At 39.2% G+C, this 21,821-nt stretch overlaps 1 protein-coding gene across 5 annotated transcripts in view; it reads left to right on the top strand.

Moving 5' to 3' along the window:
- Positions 1-4,030: 4,030 nt before the first annotated feature.
- Positions 4,031-21,821, top strand: part of IPCEF1 (interaction protein for cytohesin exchange factors 1) — a 59,440-nt gene continuing 41,649 nt past the window's right edge. For 2 of the 5 annotated variants that reach the window (XM_085541524.1, XM_015858209.3), the window contains exon 1: positions 7,563-7,955. The gene's annotated coding sequence lies outside the window, so the exon portion shown is untranslated. Of the gene's footprint in view, positions 4,105-7,562; positions 7,956-11,685; positions 11,807-21,821 lie in introns of those variants that run through there. The other 3 variants (XM_085541525.1, XM_015858203.3, XM_015858213.3) reach the window with 3 other exon arrangements.

The raw sequence follows: 21,821 nt of genomic DNA, 5'->3' as shown, positions 1-21,821 counted from the left end.
GCACACTCTCATTACTATAAGTTAGTTTCAGATGGATCTATGCATCCTATTCTCTCACTGAGAATTTCTGACAATGTTTTGTTGCTATATTATTTAACTTTTTTTTTTTTTCAAATACTGCTGTGTGAGCACATGATGTCTGCCATCTGACTGTTTTGGTGGTTAGTCTTTTATTGACTGCTGTAAGAGAACACAGTAATAACTACTGAGCTAGCTCAGTTTTTGAGCAAGTATAAGTGGTCACCAGCAGTTTGGATTTGCTGGTCTCCTCAGCCCTCTCTTGTATTTTATTTCAAATAGATTGCATAAAATTTCTGAATCTTGAATTGTCTCTTTGCCTGAACCACAAGTCCTTCAGAAAATTCTAGTTCTATTGTTTTTTATTTATTTTTCTTGGTGTTTTATTGCCTGGCTAAGCTGTATGGGTCTCTCCCTACTCTCTTACAAACTTCTACGGTGTTATAAAGATGATTTATTGCCCCTGTGGATGACTACCGGTATTCATACAAAGAGCATCAGTAAAAATCCACTCGATAATAAAGATGAGAAAGAACACTATCATGTAAAGTTGAATAGATCATCTTCTCTAAATCTGGCTAATAGCAAGACTTCGGGCATTTACTTAATTGAGGCCTTTGTCTTGTAAGCTTTTGCAAGTGTGTAAATCCATTTATGTAGCATTATTGACTTCTAGAGGACAGCTAGAGTTCATAAGATTAGTCTGAAGGCTCTGTCAAGAGGTAGTTAAATCTCATCTACTTTTAAAGTGTTTGTATCCTCAGGCTGTGGTCATGAGTGTTTTGTATTTCCTGTGGAGAGGAAGGCAATAGCAGGGGTTAATGCCTGTTAACTGGGAATTTATGAGCTCTGAGCCCAGGACGTAGGGATCCGTCCACCTGACTGTGCCATCTGGTATCCCAGCACTAGGAAAATCAAGGTCTTGGTAGAGAGACAGTAATGTTAACTCTTACACTGCCTTACAAGAATATCACCTTCAGTGCTCTGGAACAGTCAAGAACTAGCCACGGCTAACTTCATGGTTTAGTAGTTTGAATAATGCTCACTGCTGCACAACCAGTGCTGTTGAACCAAGTGAAAAATGAGAGTCCAGATGTCTCTTTAGGGGGATAGTTTTGTGTTTTATCATACATATGCATATTATCAGAATTCACATCTGAGTTGATTCAATGCCAGTGAAAAATAATGTACATCTGAATTGTAATGGAAACCTGGATACAATGAATAATGAGAGGAGATTCCAAAGGGAGAAAATGGGAACAGGAAGTCTAAGCTTCAGCTTTTCTATATATAGAAAACACCTGAAGGGTAACCACATAGTGTTTTGTATAAATGCATTTAAAATGTGTTTGGTAGGCACATATTTTCAGTATGCTGTAATGATCGGAAACGCATGTTGACTCTGAAAAATTATGCGAACTATGCAGAGCCCTTGCCCATGCACATAAATAAAAGCTATTCACAGGGTATGTGTGTGTAAATATTTAGCTGGAGTAACAGCTACATGAGAACTCCTTCAGAATAATCCCCAAGTCAGAAAGCCACATATTACATGTCTGAAATTTACCACACTGGTTGCCTATGTAAATAAATGACTGAAAAGATAGGAGGGAGGAAAAATGCATTTAAAAAGACTGCGAGATTAGAGAAGAAGAAAAATGCTAAGCCATTTTCTTGGTTCTAATCAGAAGGCAGGAATATTATTACGTGTGGGAGCTTAGACTTAGCTAAACATCTTCCTGTTCTGAGTCTTGATTTTTATTTACATGTTGCACGCAGTCAAGGCTTTAAGCATTCCCCTTCGCATAATCATTATTTTGATAGAGGCCAAGAGGGGGCATGTTTGGCTTTGTTTATTTCCTTTCCAGGAACAACACTATCATCTAATTCCCTCTTTATCTTTGCCAGGTCTTTGGGATGGGATGATGTCACCCTTTGTACCTATCTGGTATCTACCATGATGAGGCCTTGATCCTGGCTGAGGGTGCTGGCTGTTTGATGAATGCTGAACTGGGAAGCAACCATAAGAAACCTGAATTTCTAATGCATTTTGAAACACTTGAGCTCAAACAAACTGATACTTATAAAACCATCAAGACATTTGCCACTTGTCACTAGCTCTTATGCAGTCATTGGTATGTCAGTTCTCTTCCAGTTCTTCCACCCTTGGCCTATGACAGAGCAAACTGCCTGCTTATCTGTCACACTTGCAACTGGAACTGAGCTGCTCTGGGCTTAGAAGAAGTTGGTTGGTTCTAAGATCAAGGATTTTCTGACTCTGGAAGGACAGCAAATAAAACACAGTCCTTTATACTGAGGAGTTTGAAAGGGAATGATTCTAGGTCTGAGGAGAGAAAACACAGCACCGTCTGTGTGTGTCTGGAGTTGCCTTTTCCTTCTGTCTCTCTGAAGAGAGTAGACAAGCAGAAGTATAATTGCCCATGGTGTGGAGCATCCCCAGGCAGTGGAGGCAGACTGGCTCTTGCCTCATCTCTCTACTGAGTCTGGGAGCTCTGCATCACTGCTGGCAAATGCAGAGCAAGGACTGCTGCTCTTCCTAACATAGGCTTCCTGGGGATTCATCCACATCCTCTGCTTCATTGACTCGGAGGACATAAGGGAAGAGGAGAAGGGAAAGCAGTAGGTGAGTTGGGGAAACTCCCTTATTATCTAACAATGTCTGAAGTTACTAAATGGGTGGTTGTGGAGGGGGAGAAATGCAAATATTTTCTTGAGACAGCTTGTTGTGAAAGTTGAACTTGAACATGCGGGTTGGGCTATGCCATCCATCTTCTCTGGAAAGGGAATATAAATTTATTCTGTAAAGGCTTGAAAGCAGTAGGCTTGGTGTGGGAAACTCATGTGTTAAAGACATATCAGTACACTGGGGAAGCTTACTTCTGTCCTTGGACTCTGCTGTCAGGGGTTGTAAGTGGACACTGCATAAAACCCTAAGGAAAATCACTGTCAAGAATACGTTTGAATTTACGCTGTTATGTAGCAGCTCCTGGCAACTGAAGCACAGGTGTCACCTGGACCAAAAGGACTTCTTTGAGAAGATGGCTTCTGTTCTCACACTGAGAGCTCACTTCTGTGTAACTGCAACTGTGGTGATGCCATGATCTTTACTAACTAAAAATCGTGAGACTTGGGTCAGCAATTACTAGTCTTTGCATCTTTGTAGTGTATCTGGTGGAAAGGTTAACTGCTGATACTAATGAGGTGGGTTGACCTCTATTGGAGTTTAATAACACATACTTGCCTTTGTTGGTGCCTGGAGACTGTAGTCACAACAACTGGGGAACCCAAGTTCCTCATATCATTTAGAGGGTGAAACATTTGTTCTTCACAACGTTTCCTTATGTGGGAGGGAACCTCTGTTACTTTCACTGGGTGATAAAGGGAACTGAAATGGAGGTCAGCTGAGTTTGCTCAGAATTGCAAAGCAAGTTCAGGAATGGAAGCTCCTGAACTGTAAACTAATTCTTTCCTCCATACAGGCTGTCTTATCTGCTGATAGTCTCTAAACTGTTTAATGACTGATTTTCATTCAGTTGTACATGGTGGTACGTCTGCCAGTTATTTGGTCACTAAAGGAACTTTGTTTGATTTGGTTCTTATGCCTGCAGAAAATTCATCAAAATTGTATTTAATGAAGAATTCTAAAAACATAAGTCTGCAAGTTATCGCTGAGAAAAACATCTGGTTGGATATTTCTCTGTCCAAAACGACTTCTAATTTTCTTCCAAGGTTTTTAATCACCACTTCAATCTGTCAGGGTGATCCAAATTTCTTTTTACAGTGAAAGAAACGGTCAGGGTCTTAATCTTATTTCTGTTTAATTCTTGGATTATAATGCCCCCCTGAAGAAGAGGAAGTAAATGGTTTAATCTGTGGTACAGACAAGCTGTGTAAAGCTGTGTTCACAATGTTTCCCCTGCCTTCCTCCATTGCGTGTGGTCTCTCTGAAGGAAAGGTAAATTTACAGTTGTCTTCTGCTTCTATAGAAGGCTGAGCAGATGCAGGAGGCGGAGGCTCTGCTGGATAGTAATGCTGAGACAAGCCTGTCCTCTTCTACAGATTGTGGTATGGTCTTTTGACTTGTTTGTGGCACTTATTTCAAAATATCTTTCTACTTATTTCTGAAAAGATGCTTTGTTGTATATTGCTTTTATTTTTCCCTGTATGTAATAAGTCAAGACTTGTAAAGGACATCTAAATAACTAAGCTCACCACTGTTAATGGATCATCTTACAAAACTGAATTATGTTCCAGCATGACCATCTTGTCCTTTGATTTGTTTGCATGGAGTTTATAGATGCGTGCACAGAATCTAGAGGTCTCATAAGGGCCTTACTGTCCTTACCTATGCCCAGAGTATCAAAGGTTCAAGGGAACCTCTCACTGAAACTGCCAGCTGCCATGTCCTGAAAGTGACTTCTTTAAAATGGCATTTAATCCAGCCATAATACAGTGGCTGGAACAGGATGTGTGCCATCAGTGTTGATCTTCCATACTGACAATAGTTAAATGCTGTATGGTTGGAGGAGGCCGGGTCATATGCTGGTTCAGATTTTAATGTGAGCTTAGACTAGAGAGAAACCTTGAATTGCTGCAATTGTGTATTTCTGGCAGACAGCATAAGGGAAGGGGTAGAAAGATGTTTGTAAGAGCGCCACTGCACAAGTATGCTTAATTTATGCACGCATACATAATATTTATTAAACAAGGAGCTTTGGATAGCAGGAGAAAATAGCAGTTGTTGCTGGGGCACAGCAGTGCTTCCCAGATGAGCATAGCCCTGACACTAGCCTGCTGCACAGTGAGCTGCACTCCAAGCCTTGTCCCAAGATCAAGTCATTGCTGTTCTTTATTATTATTATTTATTATTTATTATTATTATTATTTATTAATCTTTGGGATTTCTGAAAGAGCAAACAGCACTTAGCATTTTCCTTCTGAGGACTGTTGAGAAGGGAGAGGAAGAGATGAGTAGGACATAAAGAAACAATGTTTAATGAAGCCTTGCAGTAAATTTTTCCAGAGGAGAAATTTTTTTATGTGTGAGAAATTGGTGGAACTGTCTCAACCTGAAATACTACCAGAGAGGATCTTTTAAAACAAAGTAAAAGAGGCTGATAGATCACTAGGAGTTGGCAGCATTCATTTGAGGTCCTAAAGCAAGTGAGAAAGAGAAATGCTGAATTACTACCACAGTATGTAATCTGTTTGCTGAATTAGTTACAGGCTTATTAATTATATATTTTGGTTACACCAAGAGGATAGACAGTGGCAAATTAATAACCAGGTGTATTTATGTATTCACGCTCATCATGGATAAGTAATCCTAGCTTTGTTTTTCTGGGGTAAAGAAGACATTCTTCACAAACCCAGAATTCCTTGGATTTGTGAACAAACCTAAGGTGAAGGGGCATCCAGTAAAGGAGTATGTGGTGTTGTAGGTGAGTTATATCAGAACAGAAGTGTGAATAGTGAATATTAGTACGTTTATGATAGTGAATATACATAGTCAGTATTGCTATGTCCAGATGGAGGCCGGAGATGAGCATTGTCCCCCCAGTGGTCTGTCTTTGGATCAGTGTTCTTCAGCATCTTCATCCAGTGATGGGCTCAAGTGCATTCTCAGCAAGTTTGCTGATGACATGAAGCTGAGTTGGCACATTACAAGGAAGGAACGTCACCCAGAGGGACCTGGACAAACTCATAAGGTGGGCTCATGTGAGAATAATGAGATTCAACATAGAAAAGTGCAAGGTTTTGCACTTAGGTCAGAGTAATCCCAGATGTAGATACAGACTGTCAGAAGAACTTCTTGAGAGAAGCACTGTGGAGAAAGACATGGGGGTTCTGGTGGAGCAAGGTCCAATTCAGAGATTAGACTAAAAATCTGTTTTTATTTCCTTTTCAGACCTGGTATGTAAGTAACTGAGGAAGGAAAGAAAAAAAAAAGTCTAAACCCAAAACACGTGTAAAAACTCAAACCCATAGGTTCCATTTTCTTTATTATCAAAGATACAGATACTTCACCTCCTTCATCCCTGTGGGGCATTCAGGTTATCCATACTTCTTTTTACATAGCAGCCAAGATTATGCAAAAGAAAGTGCTGGGAATGCAATTTGTTCATCTATCTTCTTCTCAGTCAGCATGGACTAACACGGGCTTTGCAGTGTTCAAGGAAATTTATTTTAATTCTGGAGATCTCTCTGATACTGTAAAGACTTACAGAAGGGTCTCTCTATCTTCCCGTGCTGTTTGTAATGTCCCTTGCAGAGCCTTGCTGCAGTAGCACTGGGCTGTACCAAGTGCATTGCTCATGGTGTCTCTTTTGTCCCCATTGTCTCTTTTCTGATTAGACAAAAAAACTTAAGAGCAACTACCAATACTGAAATGCATAAGGTGATCTGGAAGTGTTTGCTGAAGTTCTGTTATGACCAAAGCCTAGTGTTGTGAGATTTTGGGTCTCAGCAGTTGTTTCTAGTGGTAGAACAGCTCTGTAGGAGTAGTGGTGGGATGGAGGAGCTTTGAGCCCTGCTTGAAATGTCAGGGACAGTGCGTAGGAACAGCACTGAGTCACGATGGCTGCGCGGGTGGACAGCAGTGGATGGGCTCTTTGACTTCTTTTCAAATTGCTGCTTTCAGATGAGCTTGCCCATAGAATTGTCCATTCAGGTTATGAAAGGAAAATAAATTTCTGCTGGTGGTGATGAACTTGAAAATTAATTACTTGGCAGTACTGCAGAAAACACTGTCTCCTTAATCAATGAAAATTTGGAGGGCATTTTTGAGACTCAGTTAAGCAGTTGCTCCCCTATCACTGTGCAAAAACCACTGAGATACCCTCACTGGGCCTGAATAAGAAGCTTTCTGTGTTTTTGCACAGACTTGCTATATTTAGCAGTGTGGTAGTGCTGGTAGAGTTATAGCACAAGTTATTGGGTTTTTTTTTCCTTGCTTGTTCAGTTTAACCACCAGGCTACAATCTTGTCCTAACTTTTCACTTTCCTTTTATAGAATCGGCTCAACACTGAGCTGTATTCTTCATGCTGTATGGAGATCTGCAGATGTAGTACCACAGCGAAATGCCATATTGAGGTGCATGTTAATCTAGAGAAAGATTACTTGGTAAAAAAACAGATATTTCTTGAATCTTAGTGCTTAAATACTAGCATAAGAAGCCTATGTAAAATACAGGGGGAGACTTTAATCACTAGACCACAATGAGTCAAACAGTTATGATGATGTATCTCAAAATGCTTTAATTCTCTTATCTCACCTTAATATGACTGTCTGTTGATGATGAAAAGCGCAGATAGGGGTGAGAGAGTGGAGGGATGTTAAAAGGTATAGCTAGATAGAAAGAGTGACTAGGTAGAAACATCCACCCTTTTCATGCTGATAGAAGGGTTGCTGTGCTGGGTATGACTGCTGTGGGGGTGTAAAAGAGAGAAAGAGGAAGTAGCACATGCAACTGCTCTGCAACCTCAGCACAAAATGCTGGGGAGAAGCAAGCACGCAACTGAGGTTGGAGCACTTCCTGGTAAACATGTTGGCACTGTAGTATGACACACTTTGCCTGAGGTTCTGGGGGCTCAGCAGCTGGCTGCTCTCCTCATAACAACTCACACAAAGTGTGTTGGGAGGGAATTTAATTCAGTCAGTCTAAATGGTAGAGGTGGAGCGTTTACACCTAGGGACAGTACAATCTCTAAAAATCATTACTTGAGAAATAAGTGTGCAAGCAAAAATATGGAAATAGTTCAGCATCTTCTTGCTGCTATTACATAAAAGGATTTTTTGCAAGTTAAAATATTGAAGGCAATCAATGTGTTCTACCTTTCCTATAGCTGTTTAAGGACTGTATTTTACTTTTAAATGCAGCAGACCCCAAAGGATGACAGAATTCAGTGCACTCTGGGTAAGTTACATCCAAGTTGCTTATTACTTACTGATAAATTGTTGGCAAACTGTTAAATGTGGTGATAAAGAAAAATAGTTGCACTGGCTTTTTATCTATTTATTGATCTTACACTTAGGACGAAACATCCTTCTTTTGTGTTCTTTACATGTATATGGATGTGCGAGCCTTAGGAATTTCAGAGTGCAGCTTTATAGGGTGTATTCTACTGGTTAATTTTTCCCTCTCAAGAAAAGCACTACATTCAACAAATCCCCTCGTATCCCCAGTATTTTTAATATGAAAATTTGTATAAAGATCCTTGCTCCTTGTTCTTTCTGTGCAGCAGCAATATTAATACAACTGGAACTGCAAGAGGCTTTTTCTCAAAGATGAAAGTAAAGTGTTGGCAGAAAGTTGTGCAAGAAATGTCTTTAAAACAATTAGTACAGTTTAGAATTCTGTATATATGCTAAACTCCTTGGTTAGTATAGTGCTGCAATAAAGCCTCTGTATAGTATTTGACTTCAGCAATAATCTGTTCTTAAGTCACTTTAAGCAATTCTCTGGTCACCTTTCTGGAAACTGTTCTGTTTCTCTTTTCTAGTAACAGTGTCATTGAAAAGATAGCTAATATACTGCCCTCCTATTTATTTTGGAGAACTCCAAAATAGAAGTATTAGTGAATTTTTTTAACAGTCCTCTAATGTAAGTGATTACTGTATGCCTCCTTTAAAAGTGTGGAGGTAGAGCTGTGGATGTGTCATTTCAGAGTCAAGAGGTGAGTTAGTGCCAGAGCTGGGTGGGAGCCTCTCCGTGCTTGTCCCCCACCCTGAGGCAGCCAGTCCTGTGTAGTCTATCAGCATTTCATTCTCAAAGTTAGAGGTAAATACACAGCTAATTTCCCTGTAATCCTGAAAAATCTTATTCCCACAAGGTTGATGTGGTCCTGGGGAGAAAGGAATACAAAGCTGGAGTGATATGCATTTGACATCTCACTATTCTCTCAACTCCAGATTGCTCAAGGTCTTCCTAGTTCTCTCAGCTTCAAATTCAGTTCTTTATAAGACAAGTTAAAATGGAAAAAAACCCAAAACCTTCACAGAGTTTTACTGCTTAGGGGGAATGAGTTTTGGTAGTGGGAGTTGGTAGCTTTTTATCACAGATGTTAAGTGCCAGCAAGGGCACATTGCAGGTAACAGTCAGGCATGGCAAGTATGAATTATACTGCTTGACAGAGATGCATCTCTTCCACTTGTGGTCTCAAGCCTGAGATAGACATCACACAACCAATATATACATATATATTTTAATAAGTGATGTGTAATTTGCTTTCTGTTCCTTTTTAGTACCTTTTAGTACCTTCATTAGATATTTATTTGGCTGAATAGGCAAAGGAAGGCTAAGTCCCAGTCCAAATAATAATTTTAAAATCTTTATGTTACTCTCTTATCAGTTATTTCACATTACAAATCTGTTATTATTTAAGTTCATTTTGATACGAGACCTTTTTTCTGACAATTCTTGATCACTCTCTTCACTAATATTTAGTTTTATGATATTCTTTCCGTCATATATTGGCGATGATTATTTTACGCTGCATTCTACGTCATCAATTCACAAAAAAGCATTCCTACACCTATTATATTATTCACTATTTCCTCCCTCATTTGTCTGAACATTTTGTTCTGTTTTTTGACTACAGCTGCACGTTAAGAAGAAGCTGTGTTTAAGTGTGTTCTACTCCTTCTCTTTTATGTTGATGTTTTCAGCAACAGAGCCATTAAGTTAATCAGTTGAGTATTTTCCACTTCAAATGTTATTAATGGAAATTTAACAACAAAAGTTCATACACTTTGTCTTACTGTGCATCTTCAGATGATATGCTGGAGAGAAGTTTTTACAGGCATCATCTTAGATGTTTTGTGTTAGAAAAGGTAGAAAATGGGTGGTAAACAGGAAAAAAAGAGAGACAAAAAAAAAGTAAGTTTATCATTGTATTCTGAAGGATTAACTAGAGCTTCCCAAAGTTGATGCAAAATACCATATGCCTGTAACACAAATACCAGTCACAAAAGTATAATGAAAATGGTTACATGGTTGACAGCTAAAAAGCAGACTTTAAGCAAAATGATTTACTTGCGCTTTGTAAAGGGGATTAAAAAAAGAGACAGAATGCTTGCAGTGGAAGCTCTCCTCAGATTTGCGTATTTAGGGTGATTGGTGCAATGGCTGGGTGCAGTCAAAAAGATGGCAGTTCTCCAAATCTCCTGTCTATAGAGGCACATGGTAGATAGCCAATGATCTCATTGCTCTAGTATGTTCTCATCCCACAAAAAATTCATCTCAGTGGCAGAAGATCTTTGTCTGGGTGCTCTGATATACTGAAAACAGCGCGTGTTTCTCAGTGTGAACCAGGTTTTCCAGTTACTTCCTATAGACTGACGTGACTCACCTGTTTTCTATGTACTTATGCTTCTGCCAAGACTACTAGAAAGCCTTATAATTACAACAACTGGCATTTGTGCCATTAGGAAGGCCCAAATTAAATTTCTTCGGGGTGTCCTACAGGTGGCACTGTAATTTCATAGTGTTGAATAGTAAAGCAGTCAGACCGCTGGGTGGTTCCTATACCTCCCTGTGGACCTTGGAATTTGCTTGCCACAGCAGGGAGAGATCTGAGGAAATCCTGAGCATCCCTAGACAGCGCAACTCCGTGCTGCTTTGAAGAAATATGTTTGTAATATTTCAGAGCAGAAAGGAAAGTTCACTTCAAAGCATGAGACAATCTACCTTATTTCTAATGATGTTCATCACTTTGTAGAAGAGTTAACAGTGCACATTCTGTCTATTCTAGACTAATTCAACATGTGAAATAGATAAAGAACAGTGTGATGAGTGTAATTAAAATGTAGTTTTCTATGCTACTGTTAGCTGTTGATTTGTTCTGTAAGTCTATATAACCAAGACTGAAACTATTGAATACTTAGTTCAGAAAAGACAGGAAAGCATCTGAAGCTGCAGGTACTGATTATTTTCTTTGTCTCCTAGGACTAATAAAAATGTAACTTACTGAAGCACCTGCTCCATATTTTTTGGTGGGGCTGTTCATTTTGATTTGCCAGTGCAACCGGTACTCAAAACAGAAAAAAAGGAAATAAAAATCATTGGTGCAAAGCTGTTAGAAGCCCGTGCTCCTCTGCAGAACTTGCTGTCTGCCTCATCCCTATTTGGATGTTGTTTCCTGGGACACACCTTGTAGGTGACCCAGAAAAAAAAAGAACCGGTTGTGCTTCATGCTCGTCCTTCCTTTTGTCCCGAGGGCTTCCCTCAGCATGTCTGGGCTTAGGCTGCTGTGCGACCTTGGCACCTCTGGGTGCAGGGTCTTTCCTTGGAGGACCCCTGGGAGAGTGAGGCTGAAGGGACACCTGAAGAATGGGTCAGCAGCTGAGACTGTACTGAGACTTGCACAGTGGAATTTGTTACAGAGCACCTATCCTGTGCTCTCCTGTCTCAATGCACTCAGAGCCTTTTTCAGATGTATTTGATTCTAAGTTTTTAACCAATTTCTGTTTGTGAAACTATGTGTTTAAAACTAGCTATCTGATAATATTTCTTATTTTTCTGTTCAATGCTAAATTTTATTTCTACCTAGCTTGTTTCCAGCGTTAATGGCTCTGACAGGCATGGCTTTTAGCACTTACTTTGATGCCTGGCTTGTGGTTTGCATAGTCATGACTTGTAAAAGACACACCAGTTTCCTCTTGGGCAACTTCAGCTTTGCAACTTATTCCTGTAAGAGTTTTCTCTCTGCTTCGTGAGGGATGGGAGTTGACAAGACAAGTGTGGCTCTTCGTCAGAATTCCCTGTTGGTAAGGCTGTGGCTTCTTTCTTTCCTTTTAAGTGATGGACGTAGTTGTTTTTGCCTCGTGACGTGTATTTTCTTTCTTTTTCTTTTTTTTTTTTTTTTCTTTTTCCTTTCTTGTTTTCTTTCTTCTTAAAACAAAAAGATTAGTTTTAGCGGATGAGAAGTAACATTTACTCGGTGCAATAAGGGAAGCTCATGCTGGCACGTAATTTCTCTTCTTTATAAATAGCTGCATAAAATATTTTATGCTTCCCCTTTCCTCTGCTGTAGTTTAAAAAAGCAAACGGGTTACCTAAAAATAATGGATTAATCAGAAATAGTGAAGCTTGATTGTGGAGTGAGGACAAGTGTCAGGATGCATGTGAACAATTTTTGCTCTTGACAAGTCCAATTCAGTTATGTTTCAACGAGATCCAGAAAAGGTCAGGGTGACAGCGTAGTCATCATTGCATCAGGCAAATCAGATGTTTGTGAAGAAAAGCAAGCCATATGGAAGCAGCAGTTGCTTTATTGATATTGGGTTCTTAAAGTTGTATAAAGCTAGTATCATTTGTAGAGTATGTACTGTGCAATATGGGGGTCAAATGTAATGTTTTGCGGTGACAGCGCTGGGTAGATTGACTGCTGTTTTCAATATGAAAAGGTCTTGGAATACATTAATTTTAATGTTTTTTTCATAGACTTGAATAGATGCAGTAAAGATGGAGAGAAAGTACTATGTGAATAGGTTCACTCTCACTATGAAAAATAGGACATCTGGAATTACTGTCTTCTGTCCTTTGCCCTGAAACACAAAACCCAAAATACTGACTACATCTCTGGACTCGTTTTCCTGCACAGAATACTCCTCTGGTGGGAGCTGAGATTAACACTTTGTTTAATCGTTTCCTTACCTGTTTACTTTCAGTAAGTCATTTTTGAGTTGTAGGATTAAAGCTTTTTTTTCCCACGATGTCAGTTATATTAATTGCTGTCCTCAGAAGGCTCATTGTCTCTGATCAGGAGCTGCAATTCGATTCAATAGAATTTCCTTGTCTGCTAGTTACACCTTTTTTTTCTTTTTTCTTTTTTTTTCTTTCTTTCTTTCTTTTTTTTTTTTTAATGATTTGCAACAACTCATAAATAGGAGAGGGATTGTTTTGGTATCATCTCATCATATGTTCTTTCTGTACCTTCCCCTCTGGTGACTTTTTTACAGTTTCTAGAGGCAAAAAGCCACTTTCTGATAAGGAAACTGTGCCCCTCTATAGGTGCTGACTCTGGTGACATGGGTGCACACCCTTTGAGTTTTAGGCAGTCCTGCATTGTGCCTTAAGTCAGAGGTTTTGAAGGTTTCTGCTTTCAGAGGCTTCACTACTTTGACTTTTCCCTGCTTTCTGACTCACTGCCACCTAAGAGAGAGAAGTTTACTCCTCAGAGCAGGAGGAGTGGGTACTCACAGTGGCAAAGCATTTGCTTTTGTTTACAGTTCATCCTGATTTAATAGCACGGGATGCTTCTGCATGGAATCCTGGAGAAACAGGGTGACAGAAAGCTCTGTTTTGTTCTGTAAATGGCAAGAGCCAGTTATACCACGCTTTTAATGTTCTCATGAGCTTCTTGTGCTAGCTGCCTGCTGCTTGTCCTCATGCTTACTGGGAGATCTGATTTCTTCTGAGGCTGTCCAGCAGTCAGAAAGAACCATTTGCTTCTCAGTTTTGAGTGTATTTCCCCAAGTGGGTGCAGCAGCAGGGTACTGCATGTCCAGCAAGGCATGCACTCCAAGATCTGTGTGTTTGCTGCAAAGTCTACTGGGGAAGTAATTGAGCTGACATGGCTTGGAGAGCTTCAGTGATGGTTAAACTGCTCTGATCTATTTTGTCCTTGTTAATTTCAGGTGGCAAAGTGATCCCGCTTGACACTTTTGCCCACCCCTTCAGCATGCCTATATGTGCCCTAGCAAAAGAGAAAAGTGACTTGGTTGTGAATGAATGGGATGAAGATATGTTTAGATAAGGACACAGTGGTAGTGCATCAAGAAACTGTACTGAAGAAGTATTGTGCACTCCCTCTAATAAATGGTATAGACAAGGAACATGATGCAAATTAGCTTGCCATGGTGAGGTTTGAGCAGATTTTCAGTTGCTGTTGGCTCTGGACATAGAAGCAGTAATGCAGAATGTTTTGCACAGGGCTGTGCTTCTAAATGACAGGTCGAATAGTTTCATTATTTTGGGCAAGGAGATGTCTTCAAAGGATCACTCAGCCATCTGCTAAGGTACCTGATACTATTTATGGTTAATGTAGCTAGTACTATTTATGGGCCTGGACAAAGGGTCCTGCCTGCTGCATCGCTTACTGCTAATGAAACCATGATGCACATGGTTACACAATCACTGAGCAGGGAGATGGGCGCTGAGCTAATATACGTATACTACCCCTTTCTGCATCTCAGTTTCTCTCTTGGTTGAAGCAAAGCCATGTTTCTGTCTTTTAAGGATTTTTCTGAAAAGCAGTGCATGCAGTTAAAGGCATAGCTCATTTAGCTGTCATTCTCAAAGTGTCTATATGTGTTTATGCCTTAGTGACGTGCATTTCTAAAAATATTTCTCTTCTGCAGCCTCCTCTACTCTCTAATTGTTCCCTTCTCTTTCCTATCATCAAGTTCCAGTCTGGCTGCTCTCCAGCATTTGCTTCTTTTGCTTTTGCTATGGGGCATCTCTGGATATGTTCCATGAATACTCTGAATTCCTCTGATTGAAGCATGTCTGTCCTCCTTGAGCTTCATCCCCTGCCTCTGGCATAGCCAAGTCATACTTCAGTTGTCCCCGTGTTCTTGTCTTTTTTATCTCTAGACAGGTCTTGCTGATTGCTTCCAAGATGAAAAAATCAACAGAGTGCCATAGCCTTGTCCCACCTACTAGCACCCCTTTTTCAACTGCTCCACCTGCAGTTATGGCTTCCTCATTTGGGGAATGAGGATTCCTTTTCCCTAGTAACCTCCTTTAATCTTTCTCCTTTTTCTCAACTAGTATATTTTTATTTCTTTAAGTGCAATCAGTCAACAAAAATGTCTTCATTCTGCCATCATTTAATCCTGGCATTTATATTTGACTCTTTTTCGGAGAATCTCTACTTACTTTCTGTGACTCTGACTGCCAGTGGTTCTCCTTTTTTTTTTTTTGAGACAAACTAGTTATCTTTTAGGAGATGCTATCAATACCCCAAAATATTGTGTTTGGTCTGCTAAAGCATCCTGTCCTCTGATCCATTTCTCCTCTGCTCTTTGAGTGATTTTGTTCACAAACATCAGTGTGTGGATTCTCCATTCTTAAAGAGAGGTCTACTCCCATAACAAAAAGCTGTCTTATTTTTTCTGGCAGAGTTTGTCCTGTCTCTCTGATATGCTATGATGAAATTATGTTCCGAGTGCCTTCTTCAGTTCTTCATCTTGTTTCCAAGCTATGGTTAATTTTGCTCATTCTCTCAACTATTTTCACTCTCCATGCACACAAACAGATTGTCATCTAAGTTGTCATTATTTCATGTTCCGTTTACTGAAATTCTCTGGTCTTGACAAAAACAATTTCACCTCCTCATATAAACTTAGAAACTAGCTGCAGTGCTAATTTTCTTTTCTGCTTCTTTGTCTCCCAACCTATTTACACTTCTGGACAGTGTCTTACATAAACTGAGTTTTAGCTCATTTTGAATTCCCTCTTTCCCTTCTTACAATACCTTCATATGCTCCTAAACCTGTTACATTATTTTTCTAAGCCCCTTGCTAAGGCAGCTAACACAAAACTTGACACTATCTGAAATCTAACACATGATTCTGGTGACTATTGTCACATTGCTATCTTGGAAGTCTGGCTCTTGTCTATAACCTCCTGTTGTAACCTGTCTTAAACTGGAAGCTGTTGGGAGCAGAATTCCCTTCTCTTTTCTTCTGTGTTCTTACAGTACTTCACACATAGTCTGTTATAATGGAAGTGAATACAATGTAATCCTCATTACTGATTCTTCACCAAACAACTACTTTAACAGTATTTTGTGTGGTAAAACTGTGAACAATTTTAAATAGTTCTCTTCTCTGGTACATTCTGTAGCTTCTTTGTTTTCCTCTTTACTTCTTGCAAGGTCTCAAGAGAACTCAGGCTCTTACTCTTTGGTGCATTGAAGTCTATGTGTTTCCTCTAGGAATAGCTTTTTGCTGAAATCACTACCAAAGTACTGCATGAGCTGAGTCATATTAATTGTGCTTATTTTCCCTTAATATAAAGCAAATGCTGCTGCTAGGTAATTTAGTTTAGCTTAAATCTCAATAGTTAATATGTCTTAGCAGACACATACTAATTTGCTTGTGTCAGAACTTTCTGTATCTCCCTAGTACAATCAAATTATTTGTGTGGATCTCACAAAGCTCAAGGAGAGCAAAGATGGTGTCAAATAGTCAGATTTTCTGAGAAAGCAACAGTGTGAAGATGTTTGTGGTAAGGAGGAATCTGTATTACCAGAATTTGTTGTTGAACAACTTTTCAGTCAAGAGTATGCAGGAAATTGGGAAATGAGGTAAAGGGGGTTGAGTGGAGAAGCAGAAAGTGTTATTATGTACTAGAAATTTAGTGCACCGGAGGGGGTTCTTTTCAGGTGTGATTTTTGTCTTGTGTCTCTATCTGAAGTCTTGTGGATTGCACCCAGATACACAATCAGCACACTTAAAGCACTTTCTCCCCTGCTGAGTCTAAGATTGAAGCTGTGCTCTAAAGTGCCACAGAGCATACTCAATTGCAGAGGGATGCAAAGCTTTCCTCTAGTTGTCTGTATTCTGAATACATTGTCTGTATGTGGAATAAGCTGAGTTGCCAGCAAAGATGCATTGTGGAGATCCAGTTCTAGAATAGTGGATGACAGCAATTGAACTCTGGTCTTAGGTTTCTGCAACAACAGAAGAGAGACCTTTTCTTCTGTCAGCTAATTCCTGAGTCCATAATGTTTTCACCATTTCCCCCACATCAATGATTTCTGATAAGATCCACTTTCAGATGGTGGTTGCGTGATGGCCTATTTGCCTCCTGATGGAAACATTTGCAGTGTTTTAAACATAGCTACATAACACACCAAATTATTTTGCTCCTGTTTTGGTCCATTACATCGCTTTATAAAATGTTCCACTGCACTACGTTTGGGCCCTTTATGGCTGCCTGCAGATGTGTGAGAATACTAGTAGCTCAGTTAAGATCTCTATCTTTTCTCCACTGTTTCTCATGCAGTCCTTTACTTTTAATGAACTCATGCAGTATGAACATACTGGTTGCTTGTGCAACACTTTATGAAATGTGCCATAACCTTGACTGACATCTTGTTTATAGAGCTATTAGAACTACTGACCTGTCTTACAAAACCCTGTGAAGTTTCAGCCGTGGCAACCTTGAGTTCAATATTTCAGCATTCCTTTGTCCTAATACTTGTGGTCAGCTCACTTTCTTCTGCTAAGAGCTGGAGCATGAACTCTGAAGTAGTAGACATTTAAGATAAAATTAAAAGTCCTTTGACTTTAAAGTACTTTGATTTTTCTGTGTATTCTCTTAAGAAAGTTTATTAAGCTTATTTTCTTTCAAGATTTCTGGTTTATTCAATGAAAACGTATTCTCTGATACTGTGGGAGGGAAGCACAAAACTTATGATATCTTGAGGATGAAAAATCTTCTCTTGTCATTGTTATGTTGTCAGCACCTTAGTTTAACAGAACTTTCACACTAGTTGACAGAATTTAAGGTTGTCATTTTGGCCTGTTAGGTTTGCTTGAGTGTGGTGCTTCTCTTGCTCTTATTTAGATGACTTTCAAGTTAATTCTCATTACTGAATGTAATGTAATGTATGTAAGTTCAGTTTTTAAGGAATGGGGAGTATTGGATTTCTCAAGAAATTGAGTGTTTACTGGTACTCTATAAGATTTTACATTCAGATATTCTCCTCACATCCATGTCTCATTGCTGAGATGTTTCTGGTTGTGCCCATGTACCTGAAAAGCAACATCAGTAGTAACATCAGTAGTAACTCAGTTGTGTTCTGCCATTGATGTGCACAGAGGAGCTATATCCAAATCATTTGGAGACTTTTCAATTTTTTTCAAATCTATTCAAAGACTTTAACAGGGCAGGAGAATTATAAACATGTTGGTCTTGAAAATGATTGCAAAATGGATGTCCTAAATTGTAACATCTGGTCAGAAGGCACGAGAAGCTCTATAGCTGCCAGCACAAACAGGATGTGTCGTGCTGCTTGAGGAAAGCTTGAGAGATCAGAAAAAGTGTGTGTTGAAAGTTGTGTCATCAAGTGAGCTGATTTCAAATGAGACAAATTATGGACTTTTCAAATCCTCATATTAGTCTCAGACTCTTCAACTGGTATAGATTATAGCTTTGCAAAGGGAAATACTGAGCATGTGGTAGCTTTTCTCCAGGCATTTACTGCTCATTAATTAGTTATTCTAACATGGTTGGTTTTGTTGCCAAAATGGCACAAGGCACGAGAAGGAAAACTCACTAACAATTAAAAATAATTAGTTGAAATAGGATCACAAAAGTAAGATTAACTATTGAGGTTGTAATTACTGTAGCCAAGAACTGTTACTAAATATTTGCTAATGCTAATTTTATTTTGAGTTTATAAACATTTATTATCACTGGAAAGTCTACTAGTTATTTTGGCTGTTTGTTTTTCTGTTGTAAAACTTGAATATATCTGTTTAGGAGTTAAGTTAAAAAAAAATGGAGCTACTTTACATCAGCCTACAATCATCCAAACAGAAAAGGAGACAAAGTGTATGATACTAGTTCAAACAAGCGCACACTCTCTTCTTTCCCCTTCATTGCAGTAAAATCTGAAAGTAAAGCAGGGATTGTTTCTCCAAAGGAGTAATGCAGCTGAACTGTTTGTAGCAAACCAAAAATTGAACTTTTCACAAGAAAAATTTCTAGATTTTCTCAGAAGGTTTTGAGTTTTAGATGTCACAAGCTATATTTCACCAAACTTTTTCCCTCTCTATTCCACCACCTTGTGGTTCTCCCAATACTTTAGACAATTTAAAGTCAATTCAAAGGAAGGGTTCTCTCTCTCCTGATTTTTTTATTTCTAAGGCCAACCAGTCTTCTTTGTAGTCCAGGAGCAATTTCACCCTCCTACATTGCAGTCTGTCAGGACACTTAGCCATTGCTATACCTCCCACTAGGGTTGCTCTATTGTAGCAGTGTGACTTGAGTACCACTTGTGTACTTCGTGTACTGTGAAGGGTGAAAAGAATATAAATTCTTCTGTGTTCCTGACCCCTTAATGAAAAATCAGGCAGTTCTCATGATATGTGTTTGTTTGTTTGTTTGTGAATGGTAAACATGGAGTGGAAGTCTTTGACTGAAGAAAAAGCTGTCTCTTCCTTCATCCTCATAAGGATCAGTATAATGATTTTACTTCGCTTTTTAAAAAGCTGTTCTCTTGATGCTTCTCCGAAGGTGCAAATAGTTGGCATTTTGTATAGATACAGTCAGCATTGCCTGTTTTTTTTTTTCCAGTTTTTTTTTTTTTTTTTTTTTTTTTTTTTCCCTTCATCTAAAATGGGAGGCAGAAACATGCTTCTGTTATTATGATGTGTTACACTGCATACAACTGTAATGGAACTGAACGTCCTTTCTTCACCTTTCGACAGGGCTAATGGTACTGCTCAAGGAGAAAATTCTGTCCGTGGTGCCCTAGAAAGAGAGCAGCTGCATGCATAAAATAGGCTAGCTGGGAGCTTCTACTCCAGTCTTGGCACCATGCCCTTTAGTCAAATGATGGCTGTCCGCATGCTGGCTCTGCTGGTACTAGTGAGAGGCTGTGCTGTCCCCAAGCATCCCTGCAATCATGGCAGGAGCAGCTACAAGCACCTGAGCCATTTCCACAGCACTTCTCTCTGAGGCCAGTTTACATACACATGATAACTTGGGGTGAGGAGGACAATTAAAAATTATCCAAGAAAATTATCCCACTGTTTTCTAGGGGGAGGCCCTGAAGTTGCTTAGTCTTTAGGGTGGATTGGGGCAGAGCAGGAAGGTAGGATGTGCAAAGTAGACTCCTTTCCTGTCCCTCGTGAAAGGATTCTGAGGAGTGATGAGGGCACAACAAAGGAACAGGTCAGCTACACTTGGAAGGGTTTTTTTTTAAATTATTCTTGATTTAGCAAATTTGGTTCATTTTGATAAATGTACCTTTACGTTCTTCTTTTTTTTTTTTTTTTTTTTTTTTTTTCCCCACTTCTTGATCTCCATACACATTTACAAAATGTTTTGCAGTAGATTATTGCTGTCATTCTTATTTTTTTAATTTTTACTTTTTTGTAACTAACAGGTGCATAAAACCTTCTGTAATGCCTTCAGAGTAAATGTTTTTCAAAGCAGACTTCCAGTCAGGATAGCTCAGGTTCCTGCCACTGCCACCATTTGTGTTTAGCATTAATGTGGTCCTGGGCCTTTGTGATAAGGAGGCATCCCTCTTATTTGCTTGTTAGGTGTTAGTTTTTGCCATGTTCCATCAAGGCTGTGTTTGCTGAATGGCTGATCTGAAAAACAGAGACCAGAATGATGCACTGTCTTCTGTCATTTGTTTTTGTTTGGGATTTCCATGACTTTCCAAGAGCACAACAGCTCTAGGAATCAGCTCCATGTTGAAAGGAGTCTGTATGAAAATTCATGTTTGGGGCAGAAATGCTTTGCTAATTTCTGTGTTCTCTTTTTTTAAAATTTTTTAATTTTTTTTTTTCATCTGGAAGGCCCCAGAAGCATCCGGAGCTCATCTCTTCTACTGAAACTTGTCTTTCTTCCCAGCCATTTTCCTTTAGAAGCCAGCTGCTCTCTTGGAGCTGTCAATGCCTGTCCCCCGCCACTCACTCTTGGCTCCCTGGCCGAGCTGACCAAGGCTGGCCGCCATCCCATCAGGCCGATGTCTCGAAAACCTCTTTGTCTCAGAGGCAGGAACAGTGAACTTTGTTCCAGTTTTTTCTGGCCCTCAACCAAACAGAACCAGAAGTTTTCTTTTTGAATTGCTTGCAGGTGGGGGGGAGTGAATCATTTTCAAATACCTTTAAATTAAAGTTATAACGAATAGTGTTATAGTGTAGCAGATGAATTTCTTTTCTGCAATGCCTGCTATAAGAAATTATACAGCTTTTCAAAGGTTAATTTTTATGCTTAAGTTTATCCATTGGGGCCAATGCTGAAAGTATTCTGTGACAATTATGACTTAGTTTTTAATAATTATGTTTTAATAGGCTTGCTCTTTTCAATACCAAAGGTGTTGTTTCATTTACATTTGGAAATACAGAGTAATGGTGACTCAGCCGAGGTGGCACTGCCCATGGCTTTTGTAAAAAGTACGTCAGTGTCTGTTTGCCCTTTTGCATGTCACCAGCTCGATACCTGACTTTCCTCGTGAGTTGGGAAATGAAAAAAAATCTGCAGATCACAAATCGATTGTGCAAGTAGGACAATTGATTTAGACATTTAATTAACCAGTTAAATAACTGACTAGATCTGATTAATTAGTAGCAAATGATAAGGTTCTTGCAGATTAAATTGATCTCTAGTAAACCTAAGGGCAATTACTAATCATTGTGATAATTTTTCCCCTGTATTCCCCTGCATTGTTACAACAGCCTCAGTTAGAAGTAATGTGATAATTTAGGACTATTATATAAGGCTGTCTCCTTGACACAGGACAATGCTTCAAGCACTGCTATAATTAATTTGAAGCAATGTTATTCCTAATGCTTCTGAATGAGATTGGTGATTAAGTAATCATTGATTTTCTAGGCACATTTTTGTAGTGTTATTGCTAATTTCATATTGCCTGTCAATTTGTTGCCCATTGAAGTGCAGATTGTGATAGGCAGCCAAACATTAAATCAGCAGATATGTTAAAGATGGTGACCAATGTGAGAAATGGAAAGCAAAAACTTTATTTTCCAGATTTTTTTGTAACCTTGACTTGGTGCTTGATAAAAACAG

Source organism: Coturnix japonica, chromosome 3 (genome assembly GCF_054131305.1).
Source record: "Coturnix japonica strain WE chromosome 3, WE-NBRP24, whole genome shotgun sequence".
NCBI classification, from domain to species: domain Eukaryota; kingdom Metazoa; phylum Chordata; class Aves; order Galliformes; family Phasianidae; genus Coturnix; species Coturnix japonica.
This window is presented reverse-complemented; position numbering and strand designations above follow the sequence as displayed.